This window comes from Dama dama, chromosome X, assembly GCF_033118175.1.
Source record: "Dama dama isolate Ldn47 chromosome X, ASM3311817v1, whole genome shotgun sequence".
Lineage (NCBI taxonomy): Eukaryota > Metazoa > Chordata > Mammalia > Artiodactyla > Cervidae > Dama > Dama dama.
In genome coordinates, this window is record NC_083714.1 from 16,391,262 (window position 1) to 16,409,760 (window position 18,499).

Here is an 18,499-nt window from a genome sequence, read left to right on the forward strand (position 1 = left end):
TTGCTTCATGGCCTGTGCTTCACGATTCTCCAGTATTCAGGGAACAGAATGTAATTGAGAATTCAATCTTCTGCACACAAAACCTGCACATCTAGACTCCAATGACCCTTAGCTAGATGTACAAGGTACTGATTCTCTGAAATGTAATTCCAGGAGTTTAAAAAATGATGGAAACACCTCAGGATCTGGATATAGGAGTCAGGATTTGGGTATAGGAGATGGGAGGGAATAGGGTTGGTTGGGGGTAAGTAATAAGGGATGGTCTATTTCAGAAAAATATGTTTCAGGCTTTTTAATAAGCCTGGGTGGAGAGATTTGCCAAATGGAGGAGGTTGTCAGTCCATACCATGTCACCAATCCCAGCAAGCAGAGAGTGTGTCATCATCTAAATTCAAGTTCTGGAACTAGTCAGCCAGTGTGTGAATCCTGGCTCTGCCACTTAATAATTATGTGATCTTTTTTTGGAAAGAAGAAGTGAAGAATCAGAAAGCAGATGCTGACATTAAGAACACAGAGGGCTTTGGCTCAATAGCCTCTATTATCTGAGATGTATGACAATGTCATCTGCTGCTCTCACTGTAAGCTGCCAGGGAGCCACGACCTTGAGAAAGGCAGGTCAAGGACATGTGATAAAGTGCCAAAACAAGTGTTCTCCCCTCACATTTTGTAGTTGTGCAGAATTCAGCATTGCATTATTAGGAAGATTACCTATAGCTACCAACATAACAGCAAACCCTGCAGTCTTAGCCAAAGGTATTTTTGTCCTTTAGGCTCATCCAGGGCTTTCCAGGTAGCACTAGTGATAAAGTGAAAGTGAAGTCACTCAGTTGTGTCTGACTCTTGCAACCCCATGGACTGTGTAGCCTCCAGCTACAGAAGCTACCTACTAGCTTCTCCGTCCATGGGATTTTCCAGGCAAGAATACTGGAGTGGGTTGCCATTTCCTTCTCCAGGAGATATTCCCAACCCAGGGATTGAACCTGGGTCTCCCGCATTGTAGGCAGGCACTTTACCATCTGAGCCACCAGGGAAGTCCTTAGTGGTAAAGAACCTGCCTACCAATGCAAGAGATGTAAGAGATGCAAGAGATATGGGTCCGATCCCTGGGTTGGGAAGATCTCCTGGAGAAGGAAACGGCAACTCACTCCAGTATCCTTGTCTGGAGAATCCCATGGACAGGAGATCCTGGAGGACTACAGTCCATGGAGTCACAAAGAGTCAGACACGACTGAGTGACTAACACATTATAGGCTCTATGCATCTCTGATCAAGCTTCCCTTCTTCTGCAGGATCATTCATTCCCATTGTTCCCTGAAGCCTTCTGCTTTCTCATCTAACAATTAACGTTGCACGACAAGGGTATATCAGTCTGTGTTTTGTTTTAGGGATGGGGAATGCACACAGAGTGTGGATTACTTACAAACACATACACATACACTGAGCCCCAAAGTGGACTGTTTTTGAGGATTATTTAAATTGATCATCTATATGAATCTAAGGAAACAGACTCATCATTTATCCATCTCATTCTGTACTCTGGAGAAATATTCCCAGGTTTAGGTAGGAAAGAAAGGGGGTTTGTTTCAGAACATCACTGTTTTGTTTTTTGTTTTTTGTTTTTTCCTCAGAAGTAATTCCTTTGGCTCCTGAGCCAATAAAAACTCTCTGTGGCTTCCTTGTTATCTGATCCCATGGTTTTCAAAATCAACCATCAAGGGAGTTATTAGCCTAGAACATGTGCATACATGCTGATTTTCTCTGTTTCTGAGACAGATTCAAAAGGCACAGCTGGAAATCGACTTTAAGCCATCTCTCAGATGGGCTCTTCCAGATTATAGTACATCTGCCTGCTCCACAGCCCTCTTGGTCTAAAGCAGAGGGCCAATGGGATTGGCAATTATGGACCTGTCCATCAGCCTGGCCCATGCTCCCAGGAAGTCACAGCATCTGACCTGGTCCTTGTGCTTTCTCCTCCAAGTTCAACAGAATTCGTGGAAGTCCTTTCTTTATGGGAAAAATTCATTTTATACTTGTACGGAACTTCATAGTTTGTTAAGTACTTCCAAATGAATCATCACATTTTGGACCTTAGAATTCCGTGAGGTTGGCAAAGAAACTATTATTAACCCTGTTTTATAGAAAAGGAATGTTAAACCAAGAGAGGCAAAGCATGTTGCCCATGGTCATACAGCTTAAATGACAGAGCTGAAAGTCAAAGTCAGGTTTTCAGATTCTTAAGTCCTAGGCTCTTTCTACCTCTCTTTCAATGAAATGCCTCTCAGAAGCTTCCTCTCTTCAGAGGTATAACTTCATCAGTCAGGTGTTAGACCTCACTCACCACTCAAAAGCTTCCTGGCTTAACCATTTGCAAGGGGCTGAGTACAGATGTCCTAACCATACTTTTTTTTTTCCTTTATTTTTTTTTTCAGTGGGTTTTGTCATACATTGATATGAATCAGCCATAGATTTACACGTATTCCCCATCCCAGTCCCCCCTCCCACCTCCCTCTCCACCCGATTCCTCTGGGTCTTCCCAGTGCACCAGGCCCGAGCACTTGTCTCATGCATCCCACCTGGGCTGGTGATCTGTTTCACCATAGATAATATACATGCTGTTCTTTCAAAACATCCCACCCTCACCTTCTCCCACAGAGTTCAAAAGTCTGTTCTGTACTTCTGCGTCTCTTTTTCTGTTTTGCATATAGGGTTGTCGTTACCATCTTTCTAAATTCCATATATATGTGTGACCCAGCAATCCCACTTCTGGGCATACACACTGAGGAAACCAGATCTGAAAGAGACACGTGCACCCCAATGTTCATCACAGCACTGTTTATAATAGCCAGGACATGGAAGCAACCTAGATGCCCATCAGCAGATGAATGGATAAGGAAGCTGTGGTACATATACATCATGGAATATTACTCAGCCATTAAAAAGAATTCATTTGAACCAGTTCTAATGAGATGGATGAAACTGGAGCCCATTATACAGAGTGAAGTAAGCCAGAAAGATAAAGAACATTACAGTATACTAACACATATATGCATACTAACACATATATATGGAATTTAGAAAGATGGTAACGACAACCCTAACCATACTTTAAAATTCACTTGGAGGTTTCACCTGTACTGTTTCATTTTGTGCCTCCTGACCCCCAGCATCATCTCAACTTTACAGGACCGATATAAGTTCTAGTTCATGAGTATTTACATCCTATATGATGGCTTACCAAAAGGCCACCTCTCTACGGAAATCTCTCAATGATCAAGTGAACAAAACATTCCTATCATATGGATGTCAGTCAGCCTCTTTTCCCTGTCCCTCCAGGGCTCACATAAAGTGGTGAGCTCCATGAAGGCAGAGATAGAGGTGATACATGGCATCAATCCCATGGATTCCCCATCACCAATGCTGACTGAGCTACTGTATCTGCTGAGTACCCAAACTGTCAGCAGCAGAGGCCCAGGCTAAGTGCCTGACTGGGTCCCATTCCACAAAGAGGTCTGGTAGCAGGTAGGTTACTTTGGCTTTCCTCCGTCATGGAAGAGAAAGCTGTTTATCCTGTCTGGAAATGATACTTACTGTGACATGGATGTCAGCTGGCAATGGTTCGGCCAGCTCTACTACTAATAGATTTATTGAATGTTCTTTTCACTGCCATTGCATTGCTCACAAGAAACTCATTTTATGGAGAAAGAGTGAAAGTAATGGACTAATACAAGACTCACTGATCTTACCACAAACACCATAAGCCAGCAGCAGTTATCCTGGTAGACTGGTGCAGAGGTCTATTAAAAACTCAATCACAGGATCTGTGAACACTGGGCAAGATTGGAACACTGGATATGTTATCCTATAGGATGTGGCATATACTCTGAACTAGTGACCAGTAGACAGTGCTGCTGTTAGATCCAGTACCCTAGGAACCAAGAGCTGGAAGTTGGAGTGGCTCATCCCACTATGACATCTGCTAGCCTCCTCACATAATTATATGGTTCTGATGGTTTAGAAGTTTCAGAACTTGAGAACGATATACTTCTTCTAGACAGACACACAATGGCATGTCTGTTACATAAAAGAAGAGACAACCATCTGGATACTTTGGGCTGTTTGGGTCACCAGAATAACACCCAAGATGGGAGTTTCAGAGCTAGATAGTATGATGTAGGGTTGCCACTGTAGAGTGAAAGTGGGTAGGAGTATCTCTGGGACACACAGAGGGTCCTTTGAGGCACTTCTGCTGCCATTTCAGTGCCAAAGTTAAAAAGGGAGACTTAAACAACCACATACAGGCAGGCCCCGAAAAACCATAACACCTCAGCAATGAAGGTCTAGGTCATGAGGTAAAGAAACTTTATCATCTTAGCTGCTGACTAAGGAGGGGCAAAAGAAATATAGACTGAGTAGAACAGGTAAAGTTTCAGAAAGTAGACTGTAATATCTACCCAGAGTTTCTTCCTTCAGGTGACATATTTCATCGCCCCTCCAATTCTCCTACACATAGTGGTTAATGTTATAGAGTCCCTCGTTTGTAGAATATCAAGGTGTGACGGAACCAGAGGATAAATGCACATCACCCAAAGACCCTGGATCAAGATCTGAATATACAGTAACTAATCAGAGTTTGAGATGCCACTCCTTGTCATGCTTTCATTTATATCAAAAATAGTCCTATTACACAGAGGCCTTTGTTGCTGTGAAGTTTATGTATGGAAAAGGATATATGTTGATATTGGGCAGCCAAAGGTATGGACATTAGATGTCATTTTAAGATTGATTCCACAGAATGGATTCCTGTGCAAGTGATATTTTTAGGAAAATGTTTTCGGGAGAAAACTGTGAAGGGAAAAGGGGAGAGTGAGGAATAAAGCTAAGCAAGGATGTTACTTCACATGAAATCTACCATTACCTGATCACACAGGTAGCTCTTGGTATGTATAAATGGCTCAAAATGGTCCTTCCTACCTTGAGACAAGGGGGTAGCGATTTCTCACTGCTGCTGCCCCAATCAGTCATTGGCTATAATCAGTCTTAGGAGACAGAGAACTCCTAGGTGAGGTGGTTTTGGTTGCCCAAGGGCAGTCCCACAGAGAAGGTTATACATGTGAGCTTGCAGCAGCGCTCATAGTAGCCGGGGCATGGATGCACCAAACCATCAAAAATAATCCCTGGGGATCTGAATGGAGAACTTACAGTGTCTGCAACAACTAGTCACCACTTTTGAACACCCTTCTTATGTTTTGAGAATTCCTCACCTTAGAAGTCCCAGACTCCCCCAAAGAAGACACTTGCTTTCTAAGCCTCCTTACTGCTCCAGTAAAGGCATGTGACCTAGGCTCTTTCAGTCACATTTTCCTACTCAGACCTAGAATTGGAAGTTAGTGGTGCAGAGCAGTGGATATTATATTGACTGCATTCTGGTTAAGGCAGGGGCAGTTCCATTTCATTTTCAGAGGCAGCACTTGCAAAGGTTCCAGGAGAAGTGTCTGGTGCCTGCAGTGAATGATACTGGCAGTTGTCAATGTCCTCCAGACAAAGACTACCAGGAGCACATCTCGTAGTTTAGCAAGTAGAGTTTATCACTCATTGTCAAAAGAGAAAATGCATACCACAGGGAGGATATTAGAGAGGACATATTTTAGGATTTACTGGAGAAGGAAATGGCAACCCACTCCAGTATTCTTGCCTGGAGAATCCCATGGACAGAGGAGCCTGGTGGGCTGCTGTCCATAGGGTTGCACAGAATTGGACATGACTGAAGCGACTTAGCATGCATGCACGCACTGGAGAAGGAACTGGCAACCCACTCCAGTATTTTTGCCTGGAGAATCCCAGGGACAGAGGAGCCTAGTGGGCTGCCATCTATGGGGCTGCACAGAGTTGGACATGACTGAAGTGACTTGGCAGCAGCAGCATTTTAGGATTTGGATTTGTGTTAGGTGATTCAGTGGTTCAGTGGCAAAGAATCTGCCTGCAATGCACAAGACCTGGATTTGATCCCTGGGTCAGGAAGATTCCCTGAAAAAGGGAATACCAACACTCCAGTATTCTTGCCTGGAGAATTTCATGGACAGAAGAGCCTGGTGAGCTACAGTCCATGGGGTCACAAAGAGTCAGACATGACTGAGCGACTAACACTATGCTAGGTGATTTGAGGCGGGGGCTTGTTGAGGAAGTGGGACTTTGTTCTGAATTGGATGCTATTAGGAAGCAGAGGTAATTCCATGATTGAGTATCTTAATAAATCTTACCTAGGAGGAGGGAGTGCTGTCCCAAAACTAAAGCTATAATTGGTAAAGAAACAGCAGTCATTCCACTAGCCAGTGGAGGGGGATGTCTGGTCACTTCGGTGCTTTGGGCAATGTTTACATTTACGTCTTGAGCCATCACCATCACAGGGTGACCCTGTCTGATGTGCCTGTCTTGTGAAATTGATGTTTAACAGGAGAATACCAAGACCCAACTGTGAGTGCCAGACCAGCTCCTAGCAACACCAAGGCCTGAGGGAGAGCATCAGGTCAGCTCCTTCACATCAAGGTCTGCCTTTCTCTTTCTCACAATTCAAGCTATGGTATTTGTGCCCAGCAGCAGTGGCAGGGGGATCTCCACTTTTGCTTTGTGATTTTGAGTGTTATTTTTTACTCCCTTTTCTCCAAGTTGGCTCTCTGGCTTTCTCTGGGATTGTATAAGCTTCTAACAAGGCTCAAGTAAGTTTTCCTTGCCTAAAGTAGTCACATTTAGGTTTTAGCTCTTTACAACTAAGAACCCCAACTGATGCGCATATCCTCTGCCCCTCTCCCCAGTTCCCAGGACTACAGAGATTGGTACCTCCCATTAGGACAGAAAGAAAACAAGACTGGATAAGAAATTCCTGGCTCCTTTGGAAGAGTGGATTGTCTTTCTGACTCCCTCGATACTGCCAGGAAGCTGACAGAGGAAGACTTTGAGGGATCCTGGATCCCCGTGGGGAAGAATCAGGCTCTGTCTTCTTTTATTAGCTACAACTCCATCACCCTACACCTACCACCAGCAAGGTAAGAACACACAAAATGTGGCTAGGAAATGGACTTTGCATAATCAAGTATAAGAATGCAGATGTGGAAAGCAAGGAAAGGAGACTATTGTGGACTGTTGTCATTAATAGACGGGGTCCCAGGTGGTGCTAATGAATCTGCCTGTCAATGCAGGAGACATGAGATGTGGGTTCAATCCCTGGGCGGGGAAGATCCCCTGGCGAAGGAAATGGCAACACACTCCAGTGTTCTTGCCTGGAAAAATCCCATGGGCAGAGGAGCCTGGTAGGCCGGTCTACAGGGTTCCAAAGAGTCAGACATGACTAAACACTTGTCAGCAGCAGCAGTCATTATAGAAGGCTTTATGGAGGCAATGGAATAGACCTTGAGGGACAAGTAGGTTTTGATCCAGAAGCAATGAGGGAGAAGGACATCCAAATGATGACAGCTTAACCTCCTAGTTCAGAACTTTAGCTACTCATGACCATAGGTTCACTGCTTGTGGTAACCTCAATGAATCAATAAGCCATCGTCTTGATCCATGTTACTAAATCCAAACTGCAGAATTCTGCACTAGATCTTTCATCACTAGAATGTAAGCTCCATAAAAGCTGGAAATTTTCCTTTTTCAAGCTTGTATCACTAGTTTGTTAAATGGTGGTTAATGCATATTGAAATGTGAAAGTGAAGCTGTTCAGTTGTGTCCAATTCTTTGTGACCCCATGGGCTGTAGCCTACCAGGCTCCTCCGTCCATGGGATTTTCCAGGCAAGAATACTGGAGTGGGTTGCCATTTCCTTCTCCAGGGGATCCTCCCGACCCAGGGATCGAACCCAGGTCTCCCTCATTGTAGGCAGATGCTTTACCATCTGAGCCACCAGGAAAGTAGACCCATATTAAATATTTGTTGAATGAATGGCTGAATGCATGGATGAATAAATTAATTGAACTTTTCCAACACTCTCTCCTTCTGGAAAAAGACAAAAAATAAAAAACAAAACTTGCCCAGCTTCACCAAATTAATTTTTCTCTTGCTCTGCCTGTTCCAAAAGTACTCTATTGCTCTCCTACCCTTTGTGAAATAGCTTCATTTCCTAGGCTCCCAGCTTGCTGCTGACAAGTTCTTCTGTAGCTTCAGTTCAACTCTTATTGTGCAACCAGCCCAAGAGACACTGAACACAGCTCTACATTCCAGGCCAATTACACTCTGTAGAACTGAGGTATTAATTAGGACACAGACAGGATATATTCCATTCAGAGATCTGCAGTTAACAGGGCAGGTTTTCTCTGCATCAGGGACTGCTTCCAGGGACACGAGAAGAGATATAGTTCAGTTTAATAGCATCAGGCTTGATTCTATAGTCAACAGGCAATTTTACCTTCATTTTTTAAAAAGGGACAAGCCTCATGTTTACTCCACTTAGAGGTCAGACGTACTTCACTGTGACAATAATAGCTGAACAACAAATTTCCTTAGAGCTGCCTACATTTATTTTTTTGAAAGGAAAACATTCTATATTTTACTACCTTTAGTGCCCTTTGTTCTTGCCTTTTGAACAAGGAGCCTCACCTTGGTATTTTATAGTGCAACCATCTCTTCCCCATGGCCCCTGATTCATTTCTAAGTGACCAACCTATTTCTATCAAGGGTGAGTCCACCACACTCTATTCTCTCACTGGAAGAAAGAAAGAAGATTCTTCCGCCATTTTGCCTTAGAAAAGATCTGTCCTTTCAAGACCGTGTTTAATACATTCAATCGATTTCATGCCTCAAATTTCATTCATTCAACAAATATTTATGTATTTATGTAGCTAAACTTTAAATAATGAAATGGTAAGTATTTGCTCAAGAGCATATCTGCCACTTCTACCCTATTTCTGACGCAGCAGAAAATTCCTGCTGAGATGGAGAGATCTCAGTTCAAAAGAATAATGCTATTGTAACTCAAGGACTGAGGTCTGGAGCAACTACCCTTCAGAATTCTTCACCCACACCGGAAGCTAATGACTTCCGGAGATGGCCACAGCAAAGAATTCACAGGAACATGGGTCACTGTGTCAAAGATCATGTCAAAAAGACAAGGCATCAGTTCTTAATACTTCAGGGGTAAAAGGTCATTCTTATTCTTTCTTTGCCTACATTTACCTAGAAACTTTTACTTGGGTACGACCTCTCAAACTGCCGTGAACACAGACCTCCCCCCCGACCCTTCCTACTCCCCTTCCCTATCTCTTGCTCAGGAAGGTGTCATTGTTGCAGTAGTTTTCAGATAAAAAAACAGCCTTATTAGTAAATATGTCCTCCTTTTTTTTTTTTTTTTTTTTTTAGTGATGCTTGGGGAAAACAGAGAGCTGAGTTAGGTTGTTGGACATGAAGAGGAAATTAGAGAACATACAAAAATGAAAAATGACTAGGGACTGGGGAAAAGGTGACCAGAAGAGAGGTGGGGGTAAGGAAAGCAGACCACCCATACTGCCCTCGAAGAATCTGATTTAAGGTGATTTCACATAGATCCAACTGCCTGCCTCTGTCACTTAATTGCTGTGAGACCTTGGGCATGTCACTTACAATCTCTGTATTTCAGTTTCTTCATCTTAAAATGGGGATAATAATATTCCCTATGTTACTGAGTTGTTGTGAGGATTAAAAGAGTTAACTCATGTAAAAGCACTTAAAATAGCATCTGGCACATAGTAGGTGCTGTATAAGTGATAGATATTGTTGCTGTTATTTCTATAATTATTATTTTCAGTTGAGAGTATTATGAATCATGCTCACTATTCCTCTCTACACCCCAGAGCCAGAGCCATGGGCCTTGAGAAATGTTTCCAAAACAAGTTGCTTCTTTGCATAAATATAACAATGCAAAGCCCCATGGCTCAGATGGTAAAGAATCTGCCTACAGTGCAAGAGATCCAAGTTCGATCCCTGAGTTGGGAAGATCCTCTGGAGAAATGAATGGCAACCCACTCCAGTATTCTTGCCTGGGAAAATCCCATAGATAGAGGAGCCTGGCAGGCTACAGTCCATGGGGTCATAAAGTCAGACATGACTGAGTGGCTGACACTTTTACTTTCAACAATGCTAGGCATTTGTGCTGTCTGGAATTGGAGCAGAACCCAGGTACAGGACTCAGGCCATGGGGAAAGAATCCAGGTTCCAGAATTAACCGGGGAACAGGGGCAAGATCCCCTGGAGAAAGAATTGGCAACCCACTCCAGTATTCTTACCTGGAGAATCCCATGGACAGAGGAGGCTGGTGGGCTACAGTCTATGAGGTCACAAAGAATCAGACATGATTGAGCAACTAACTTTCACTTTCACTTTTTTTTTCAGGGGCTGCACACAGATCTGTAGTATAGGTTAGGGTTTCAGAAAGTGTGTTATTTGACTACCTTTCTTAATGGCCCTGTTAATAAATTCCCTACCACAGTCATGTCAAATTAGAATTCTGGGAGTGGGAACCAGAAATCTACACTTTAACAAAGTTCCCAGATTATTATTAACTGTCAGATTTAGAAAATAAAAATGCAAGAAGCCTAGTGAAATTTGAAGTTCCAATCAACAACAAATCATTTTTCTTACAAATACATCCTCAATACTGCATACAACACACACTGAAAGTTGTTTGTTGTTTATCTGAAATCTGAATTTTGTTTGGCAGAGTATATACCTAATTCCAATATACTCTAAAATTAGAGGACCCATCCTTTACAGAAATGTGGGTTCTGGGAAGTCTTTACAAGAGCTTATATCAGGGATATTGCAAAAGAACCCAGTTACTGAAACAGGGGTATGAAGCAGGGGATTGGTCAAAGAGAAAAAACAGAGTGCCTAATGCACTAGCACTGGGGCAGAAGCAGGGTCAGTCAGGAAGACAAAGGCAAGTGACTTCAGTCATTCAACCAAAACTCTTTAAATTGGCCGCAAGTTTTGGGGTTTTCCTAGAGCAATGGTGCTCATTGGTAGAAAGTCAGGGGTGAATGACTTTCCAAAGCATCTGAATTTATCTCCAATAACACTTCCTTGCCCCTTTAGGGGAGGGAAAAATCTTTTCCTCTACTCTTTTAGATTCTGTACCTGAGCCTGCAAATTGTGAAGAAGTGACAAGACAAAGGTCAAAGAGTTGGGCTTCCAGGCATGGGAAATTTGGGGAAGGCATATATTGGGTTGGCCAAAAATTTTTTTTTTTTATTTTTTAACTCCCAAATGAACTTTTTGACTAATCCAGTACATGGAAGATGCTCCTCTGTCCATGGGATTCTCTAGGCAAGAATACTGGGGTGGATAGCCATTCCCTTCTCCAGGGGATCTTCCTGATCCAGTGATCGAACCCAGGTCTCTCATATCATAGGCAGATTCTTTACCATCTGAGCCACCAGGGAAGCCTGGGAGACACTAATGGAAGATAAAGGATTCTTTAGCAATTTCTTTGTTAAAGTCTCTGGTGATGAGGTTTGTTCTACTAGTATGGAAGAGGGAGGAGGAATCCCTTCATAAAGGGACATTGATGTCCTTCTTTTAGGCAGGTGGGGGAGGGTAAAGAACTCTTCCTGTGTTTGCTGCTTCTTAACTGCCTTCAGCTCAAAATAATCCTTATACAAAGTGGCATATTTGGGGGTGGCCTACTCTAGCCCCCTTCAGCCTCATAATGGGAACTACTATCACAGAATTTCAAACTGCAAATAAAACAGAAAGATAGGCCATTATAAAATGTCCTTACTGTTTCTTGTTGTCTCTACCCTGATTCAGCAGATAATAGGTTTCTTCACTACAACCCAGCCAGCCTCTTTCCACTCCTCTCCTATAGGCTCTTCCCTGCATTTGCATCAATGGTAAGTAAGCGACTCTATAAACCCCTGCACCACTGTGGCCATTTCCTTTTACCATGGCTATTGCCAAGGCCTCAGTAGGCACTAATGTGCAATAATGCTTCCCACTCTGAGGAGACTGGGTGGAGAGCCATGTCAGTTTTCCTAACAGGAACATATTCTGAAAATTCCCCTACTGCCATCATGTCAAACGTGGGCTGTGTTTACAGATCTTGTTTTCCAGAGCCACACAGTAGTCTTTGCTCGGGGCTGCTATCAGCCCAGCACAGCTAGACTCTACCTCCTGCCTTATCACACTTTCATTCTGACCCAAATGTCAGAAACTACTTATGATGAGACTAGTTCTCCTCAGTTCTGCAAGGATGAAAGGGACACTTTTGCATGGGAAGGCCTGACTGAATGCGGCTGCCAATGCCTTGGTTCATTTGCTAATTCCTCCCACCAATCCCAGGTGCAGTGTCAAAGGGATGCTTCCTGGCCAAGAAGAACAGCTTTGTCTTCACTTTCTCCCTCCTCCCCTGCTCCCAGAACCAGCAAAACCCTTTGAAGGAGAATCAACCAGAGTGTTTAGCTTCAGTTTATTATGAAATGACATTCCAGCCCTTCCAAAGACGAATTGGCTGCTGGTAGGAGACAACGGAGACCACACAATAGTCATTCAGGAAAAAAGCACACACATACACTTTGTATTTCAAAGCATGTGGCAGAATTGAGGTCTACAAATGCATAGGTGACAACAAATAGCATATATGAGGAAGTCAGAACTCACATTTCTCATAGTAAAGTGCTTTAGCATTCCCAATAGCACTGGCCAATTTGTCTTTACTGAGAGTCATTGGCGTCATCTTAGCTGTCCCCATATTCCACTGGACTAAGAGCTCCTGGAGTCTAGGGGCCATGTCTTATTCATTTCTGTTATTTACTCGTAGCACATAGCACAAAGCCTGGTTTACAGTAGAATACAGAAAGATGAGCAACAGAAGAGGGATGTAGGAGAACTTTCAAACTGGGACCAAGTATCAGCAGTTGAGGGCTTCCCTGGGGGCTCAGATGGTAAAGAATCTGCCTGCAATGCACAAGACCCAGTTTCAATCCCTGATCTCGGACGATCCCCTGGAGAAGGCAATGGCTACTCAATCCAGCTTTCTTGCCTGGAGAATTCCATGGACAGAGGAGCCTGGTGGGCTACAGTCCATGGGGTTGCCATCAGCAATTGAGCCCAAACTAGACAAAAGCAGTTGTACAGTATAACAAATGGAAATAAAAAACTATAAAAATAAGCAAACTACAGCTTTGCCCAGCATATGAGTTGAAAGTGGTCTTGCCCCACCCAGTAAGAATCACAAGAAAATGCAAACCACTCCTGTGGCTTACCAATGAGATTTTTTTTAGTGGGAAGACATTCTTGAAGATAAACACAATGAAAAGGAAGATATCCTCTCACCCCTTGCTTGGTTCTGCATATGCTTTCATGCTATTTTCCCCTCTTCCCACTGCCTGTGAAATTTTACCCATATTCTAAGGCCCAGTTCCACATATCTCCACGAAATAGTTGAAATTCATATCATGTGCCTGGTCTCAATCCAAATGAGACCTACTTTTGGGGTAACCACAGGTATCAGCTCGCTTATGGCAATCACCAAGTCTTATGTTTCCCTTCTGGATCCTCTCAGTACTTAGAATAATGTTGGACCCATGATAGACACTTAATAAATGTTCATTGATTGCCTGCTTTATGGTGAATAGAAAACAAATCCTGCAGAAAACTGGAGATGGTCCGTCTCCTGTAGAAACAGATTTCATTTGGCTTCATTAAATATGAAGTTAGGTCCATCTCATGCCAAATGGGCATGTTTCCCTTTGGAGATTGTGTTTCACTGCCTGGTGGAACAGCAAGTCTGTTATGATTAAAGAACAGAAAGTGTACCTACCTCTATTGCAGGAAATTGGAATAAATGACATAAAGCTCCTCAGTGAGATGACTAATGGTTTATGTTTTCTCTTTAATCAAGAGAAAAGGATTAAAAGTTACAAAGGAACTTTAGATGCAATGTTCTTTGGTTGCTAAACAATAATAAGAGAAATCTGGCTTATTTCAAAGAACAGTCAGAGGCCATAGAGGGATAAAGTACTAAAAGGTGGCAAGTAAAGGGAGTAGGTCATTCTAAGAGAGCAATTGATCAAAAGTGGGGATAGAAAAAATCCTGCAAGGGAATTGGAGACCAGAAAATAAAAGTTGTGAAGAGAATGATCAGAAATCCTGCCAGATTTAAGAACCTAAGACATCTGGGGATGGGATGAGTTGAGCTGTTGTATTATTGACCTAAAGAGGAAACTGATGGTCAAGAAGAAACAGAAGTATTTCAAAAGAACAGCATGTATACTATCTATGGTGAAACAGATCACCAGCCCAGGTGGGATGCATGAGACAAGTGCTCCGGCCTGGTGCACTGGGAAGACCCAGAGGAATAGGGTGGAGAGGGAGGTGGGAGGGGGGATCGGGATTGGGAATACATGTAAATCCATGGCTGATTCATATCAATGTATGACAAAACCCACTGGAAAAAAAAAAAAAAAACAGAAACAAAAAAAAATAAATAAATATAAATTACATCAAATATAATGATAATAATAATATTAAAATTTAATGGAAGCAGTCATTAAAAAAAAAAGAGAGACAATGAGCAGAAACTACACTGAGTTGGGATGTTTCAGGAAGAGAGCCCAAATCCCAGAATTTTCTACATACCCAATACAGGACAGTTGTGGTAGGTAGCCTAGTAAGATTCCCCCACCCTCTCCAATGATAGCTACTTTCTGGTATTCATACTCTTGTGGAATCTCCTTCCCTTGTATATTCCACTCCCTTAGTTTGTGGACTGGATCTAGTATCTGCTTCTAACCAACAGAAAACAAGCAAAAAAAAAGAAATGTCACTTCTGAGATTAGGTCATAAAACACTGTGACTTCTATTGTGTTTACACACTCCATATCCCTTGCTCTCCTTCACTTGCTCACTTTGATGAAGCCAGCCAGCTTCCATATTGTGAGCTGGTCTATGGAGAAGCCCATGTGGCAAGGAGGAGGGAGCATCCTCTGGTCAACAGCTAGTGAGGAACTGAGGCCTTTAGTCCAATAGTCCTTAAATAGCTGAAACCTGCCAACAACCTCTAGGTAAGGCTGGAAATACATCCTGTCCCAGTGGAAACTAGAGGTGACTTTGACCTTGGGGACAAGTCACCTTGTTTGCTGACTTGTAAGATACTCTGAGCCAGAGAACCAAGCTAAATTATCCATAGATTCCTGACCCACAGACAGCTTGGAATAACAAATGTGTGACATTGTAAGCCTCTAACATTTGGGGTCATTTGTTATGCAGCAATGAATAGCTAATACAACAGGGAAAGCAGCTTCTGAGCTCATGCATCAAAAGGCGAAAGATGAAGTGGGCTCTATAACATTTTGAGAATATAAGTGGCAGCAAACATTAGATAGATGGAGACAAAATGGAAACAGTAGCAGATTTTATTTTTGGGGGCTCCAAAATTAATGCAAATGGTGATTGCAGCCATGAAATTGAAAGAAGTTGGCTCCTTGGAAGAAAAGCTATGACCAACCTAGACAGCATATTAAAATGCAGAGACATTATAACTTTGTTGACAAAGGTCTGTATAGTCAAAGCTATGGTTTTTCCAATAGTAATGTATGGATGTGAGAGATGGACCATAAAGAAGGCTGAGCACCAAAGAATTGATGTTTTTGAACTGTGGTGCTGGAGAAGAGTCTTGAGAGTGCCTTGGACTGCAAGGAGATCAAACCAGTCAATCTTAAAGGAAATCAGTCCTGAATGTTCATTGGAAGGACTGATGTTGAACCTGAAACTCCAGTACTTTGGCCACCTGATGCGAAGAACTGATTCATTTGAAAAGACCCTGATGCTGGGAAAGATTGAAGGTGGGAGGAGAAGGGGATGACAGAGGGTGAGATGGTTGGATGGCATCATCGACTCAATGGACATGAGTTTGAGTAAACTCTGTGAGTTGGTGATGAACAGGGAGGCCTGGCATGATGCAGTCCATGGGGTCACAAAGAAATGGACACAACTGAGCAACTGAACTGAACTGAAACATAAAATTAAAGATTCCTAGGCCTCCTGATAGCCCTTCTGAATGATGGTATCTTATCTTGATAAACTTTGAGAAAACCTGTCCTTTCATTATACAGATTCAGAAACTGACCCAAAGAGATGAAATAACTTGCCCAAGTTTGTCAGTATAGATGGTGGCAGAGCTGGAGTCACAGCCAAGTCTTCAGATAAGTCCAAATAGTATGCCCCTGTGGTTACCTTATGAGGGTTATTTGTGTATCAGTTTAGCTCCTATGGGCTTCCCTGGTAGCCCAGATGGTAAAGCATCTGCCTAGAAGGCAGGAGACCCAGGTTTGATCCTGGGTCGGGAAGATCTCCTATAGAAGGGAATGATTACCCACTCTAGTATTCTTGCCTGGAGAATTCCATGGACAGAGGAGTCTGGCAGACTACAGACCATGGCGTTGCAAAAAGTTGGACACAACTGAATGAATAATACATTCACATTTAGCTCCTATACTGGCACCCCTTAGAATATATGGAGGCCAAGAGTAACAGTGCAACCCTAGTTCAAAGCATCTCCTCCAATGGGTTATGTAGAACAGCTTGAAAATAGAGCAGGGTAAGTTCTCAAATATTTCTTAAAAGCAGCAGGGGAACTGTCATATAACCCAGCAACCCCATTTCTGGGCATACACACTGAGGAAACCAGATCTGAAAGAGACACGTACACCCCAATGTTCATCGCAGCACTGTTTATAATAGCCAGGACATGGAGGCAACCTAGATGTCCATCAGCAGATGAATGGATAAGGAAGCTGTGGTACATATACAGCATGGAATATTACTCAGCCATTAAAAAGAATTCATTTGAATCGCTTCTAATGAGATGGATGAAACTGGAGCCGATCATACAGAGTGAAGTAAGCCAGAAAGATAAAGACCAATACAGTATACTAACACATATATATGGAATTTAGAAAGATGGTAATGATAACCCTATATGGAAAACAGAAAAAGAGACACAGATGTACAGAACAGACTTTTGGACTCTGTGGGAGAAGGCGAGGGTGGGATGTTTCGAGAGAACAGCATCAAAACATGTATATTATCTATTGTGAAACACATCACCAGCCCAGGCTGTATGCATGAGACAAGTGCTCGGGGCTGGTGCACTGGGAAGACCCAGAGGGATCGGGTGGAGAGGGAGTTGGGGCGGGGGGGGATTGGGATGGGAAATACATGTAAATCCATGGCTGATTCATGTCAATGTATGGCAAAAACCACTACAATATTGTAAAGTAATTAGCCTCCAACTAATAAAAATAAATGGGGGAAAAAAAAAGAAGCAGGTTACAGCAGGTCCTCCAAAAGGAGTCTTAGTGAACCCCAGAGTGGTGCAGTTTTTTATCTGGGGAATCTCTTAACTATGGCTTAGAGTCAAACTGAAGACAAATATCCAAGTGACCTGCAATAGTTCACTAAGCCTATTTTCATGCTGTTGTTTTCGTAGTTGATACTCATACTGATTAAGGAAAAGTTTAAGCATGTGTAGTTTTCTATCAGACCTGACCCAGGCTCAAAAGTTGGATCCCTCAAGCCTGTTCATCTGAGTTATGAGCTCCGTTTCTACTTCATCTCCAAAAGACTGTGGTTTGAAACTCTGCCAGACTGTCAGCTCAGCCCCGAGGATCTGCTGGGACAATCCAATAGAAGACCATTGACTTCTGAAAGGAGAGCAATTTCCAAAATGATATGGCAAGGTAGGTTTTTTTGAGAGTATAGGCAATTGCCATTGACAACAATGCCATTGTATGATTTGCATTTGGGTTAATGCTTACAGTTTTAGCAAGTGTTTCACCAGTGCCACATTCATTAGGAAAACTTAAATGATCTGTCATTTTGAATACATAATTCTGTAAAGAAACAGGAGACCTTAACAGATATTCTAGAATTTCTGAGGGTAGAGAGAAAGGGCAGAAAGCAGGGACAGAGAAAGAAAAGTAATAATTGCACATCTCCCCCAAAAGAGTTTGGTAGAGGTGCACAAACACTTATCTTCAATTCTGAAATGAATGCTGTATACAACAGAAGTTACTTTTTTTTTTTTTTATTAGTTGGAGGCCAATCACTTCACAACATTTCAGTGGGTTTTGTCATACATTGATATGAATCAGCCATGGATTTACACGTATTCCCCATCCCGATCCCCGCTCCCACCTCCCTCTCCACCCGATTCCCCCGGGTCCTCCCAGTGCACCAGGCTGGAGCACTTGTCTCATGCATCCCACCTGGGCTGGTGATCTGTTTCACAATTTGTATGGAAATACAAAAAACCTCGAATAGCCAAAGTAATCTTGAGAAAGAAGAATGGAACTGGAGGAATCAACCTGCCTGACTTCAAACTCTACTACAAAGCCACAGTCATCAAGAGAGTATGGTACTGGCACAAAGACAGAAATATAGATCAATGGAACAGAATAGAAAGCCCAGAGATAAATCCACGAACCTATGGACACCTTATATTTGACAAAGGAGGCAAGGATATACAATGGAAAAAA

At 42.7% G+C, this 18,499-nt stretch overlaps 1 non-coding gene across 1 annotated transcript; it reads right to left on the reverse strand.

Annotated features, from left to right (window-relative positions):
• Positions 1-959: 959 nt before the first annotated feature.
• On the reverse strand, positions 960-1,031 carry TRNAC-ACA (transfer RNA cysteine (anticodon ACA)). The gene has a single exon. It is a non-coding gene; the product is annotated as a tRNA-Cys (tRNA).
• Positions 1,032-18,499: the final 17,468 nt, after the last annotated feature.